This window comes from Cavia porcellus, unplaced genomic scaffold, assembly GCF_034190915.1.
Source record: "Cavia porcellus strain 051 isolate PalLab524CR breed Dunkin Hartley unplaced genomic scaffold, mCavPor4.1 scaffold_30, whole genome shotgun sequence".
NCBI classification, from domain to species: domain Eukaryota; kingdom Metazoa; phylum Chordata; class Mammalia; order Rodentia; family Caviidae; genus Cavia; species Cavia porcellus.
The window spans coordinates 12,876,347-12,880,190 of NW_026947513.1; positions in this window are offsets into that span (position 1 = coordinate 12,876,347).

Here is a 3,844-nt window from a genome sequence, read left to right on the forward strand (position 1 = left end):
AGAGGGGTATTGAAGAAGAAATAAGGTTTTATTATTCAAAACCACTGTGATTTCTGTGGTAGCTAGTTAGTATAGCATAGATTGGCCTCATCTGTATTATAGGACACAAAAAGCTAAGAGTGTCTTGCATTATTCCATTTAAGTAACACTCAGCAAAATATTTGAGGGATTTTTGTACCTCAGGCAAAATTTTAAATAAATTCTGAAAAATATGCAAAAGTCTTATAGTAAAATTTAGGACTCTCAGTTAAAGAGCTTATGTTACTTACAGATGATTTCTACACTTATAAACTAATAGTAAACATAAATTGGTATCTTAAAGTATCCAAGCTAACAGTCATTAAACTAGAGTAACACTTGAAAATGAACATAGCCTCAGATAAATGCATACTTAGTCAAACATTTCTGAAGGTACTTTCTCTAAGTGGGGAATTCAGGAGCACAGAAATACATGCAAGTAATTTGAGTGCTCTGCAGTAGCATTTAAATACAAGAGAAAAAAATGTTAATAGGATAAGCACCAGAAAGGATTAAGTGAAGCTAAAGACCAAAGAGGATTAGTTATTATCCTGTCTTTACAGGCACCCAAGTTTCATGTGTCCAAGTAGATAGGAAATAGAAAGCCAATGCTACCAAAAGGGATTTTTTTTCTGTTTAAAATAAGCTTATATTAAAATCAGTCTTATTATGGCACATAACTAAACAAGTAACATAATACCTAATCTTTCCCTGGATAATCTAAAAAGCAGTATGCTGCTAAATATATATTAGGGAAATTTAAAAAGTGTTTTTACCTTCTAAATGTATCTTTTTTAGATAAGTATATGAATTTGCAATTAAACAATAAACATCCTACATTTGAAACTCATAACTGATACCTATACAATCAGTGTTTTCCCTATTATTAAAATGAGAGATTAATGCGAGATTTAGCATATCATATTGAATTTATAATTCATTGCATTAATGTGAAATATATACAATTAATACTAACATTTAACATTTAAATATCTGAAATTGAGATATGTCCTAAAATAAGTGGGGCCTACTACTATAGTTGACATGCTTTTTACATGCAATTCTGTACATGTAGTAACTTGGCTATCAGTCTTGGTACTTTATTTGGAAAATTTCAGTCACATTATTTCAACAAAAAACCATTGAAACTTTATATGAGAAAAGAATAAGAACCCTGCTGTTTGTGTGAAGGGCCTTCATTTGATACTCATTTTACCTCAAAAAAGTATAAGCATAAAATGTACAAAATAGCTAGAAATGGCTTAGAAAATAATATTGGCTGAAAAAGAGAAACACATATCGTCAACACTGTGGGGAGTACAACGGGCAATTTTGGCTGTTATAATTTAGTGACAATTTAAAATTTTAAAGACAGATTCAGAATAATAATTATTATTGGATACAAAGAAGACTTAGAAATAAATTAACCATTGTACTTTGTCTGTACATTCTTTTTATACATACTTAAAAATGATACAAGATTTTTTAAAGGAAGGCCTTCGTATACCTTAAAAAACTTCTTATAGTTTTTTAATTGACTGAAACTTTCTTTTTTTAGTTTAATTAAGTTTATTGGTAATAGTTAAGTATACATAGTGATAACATCCATTATAGGCAATTTGTGTCTGTATGTGATATATTTTGATTTCCCTTTGTTTCCCCATTACCAGCTTCACCCTTCAAACCTCCTTCTTTACTCTTCAAAGACTCTGCTTTCCTTTTATCATTCTTTGTCTCCCCTCCTTTATTTCACTCTCCCTCCCTAGTTCTGTTTTCCTTTAGAGCAGTTTCCTCCTATTTCACTGTATCTGTTGTACATTTTGGTTCATATACACACTTTCAGTTTCTCACAACAGAGACAATGTGATATTTACACATCTATGTCTCATTTATTTCAATTATGACCCAGTATCAAGGTCCATCGATTTAGCTATAAAATGTCTCAATTTTAACCTTATTTATGACTAATAAAAACTCTATTATATAAAAGAAACACCTCTTTTTTATCCATTCATCAACTGATGGGCATCTGGTTTGCTTCCAAGATTTAGGTGAAGCATGGGGCATCACAATTCCTGGCTCAGAATTATACTACAGAGCTACTGTGATAAAAAACAGCACAGTATGGGCAAAACAGAACAAAAAATACCAGGCCTGAGGATCAGTGCAATAGATTAGGAGATGCAAAAACAACCCCAAACACACTCAGCCTTCTGATATTTGACAAGGAGACCAAACTTGTTTACTGGAAGAAACACAGCTTCTTTTATAAATAATGTTATAAAAACTGGCTGTCCAAATGGCAAAGACTAAATGTAGACTGTCTATCACCATGAAATAAACTAAAATAAAAATAAATCAAAGATTTAAATATTAAAATAGAAACACTAATTGTGCTGGACGACAAAATAGGTAAAACTCTGCAAGGCATAAGAGTAGGCAAAGACTTTATGAACAAAACCTGATTGCAAAGGAAATATCACACAGCATCAACAATTGCAATCTCATCTTATTAAAAAGATTTTGCATAGCTAAAGAAACCATCAACAAAGTGAAAATATAAACCTCAAAGTCAAAAAAAAATTGCCATTTATTCATCAGACAAGGGCCATATAAAGGACTTTACAACATGTAAAGGACTGATAAAATTCAATGATTTAAAAAAACGGGCATCTAAGATGAATACATATTTCTCAGAAGAAGTATAAATGGCAAATATGTGTATAAAAATGTTCAACATCACAGGTCATGTGAGAAATGCAAATTAAAACAACACTGAGATTGCATCTCTTGCATAGCCAGAAAGAATAGCTATTATCTAGAAAACAAGTAATAAATGCTGGCAGAGTTGAGGAGAAAAGGGAATCTTTCTCAGCTGTTGACAGGACTGTAGACCGGTGCAACCACTATGGAAATCAGTGTGGAGATTCCTCAGAAAAAATGTAAATGAGGGGTCACATTTGACCCAGCAATTCTCCTTCTGAGTATCTTCACAGAGGAATTAAAACCATCATACCTTAGCAATCTACGTGCACCCATGTTTATAGTAGCACAATTTGTAATAGCTAAAAATTCTCTTGATACATGTAAAATTTAAAAATCATATAAATATATGATCATACATTTGTTCATCCTTTTCTTTTCTAATATTATATAAAATGGGTTATGCCTTAAAGTTTATGACAGCTCTACCCTATGACCATATTTATTTAATTGTGGTTTTGTAAATTTTAACATGAAGGCAACTGTTCCTGCCATCTCTGCTGGGAATGTTTTTCTAGTTGTGAAATTATTCAGACCATTTTCCATACAGTTTTGAACTCTACATCATTTTTCTCCACATTAGCTTGTTTACTTAGGGTAAAAAAAAGGATGTAAGATGAAATGATTTGAAAATTAGACCAGAATCTAAGTACAATGAGAGTGTAAAAATGATTTGCTTAGCTTAGATATTTAGTGTAGAAATCCATTTCATTTATCAATATCTAACTTAGGTTCACAAATAGCCAATGACTTAATGAAATTTGATGCATCAGTCCATTCCCTGAAAAATCACTTACTCAGTTCTTAATATGTGATAGAAATTGTGAGATATTTACATGTTACAATGAATATGAACACACCCTTTTATATAACAGATACTTATTGAGTCAGTTTCTGTATATTACTGTATTTGCAATGATGACATATCCTGGTTTAACTTGTATGTTTTCAGAGTACTTTTTAAACTCATTTCTTATCACTATTTGAAGTGCCCTGATTTGTTAAAAAAATTATATGATATTAAGATAGTTGTGAAATGATTTCTGTATTACTCAAAACAGTG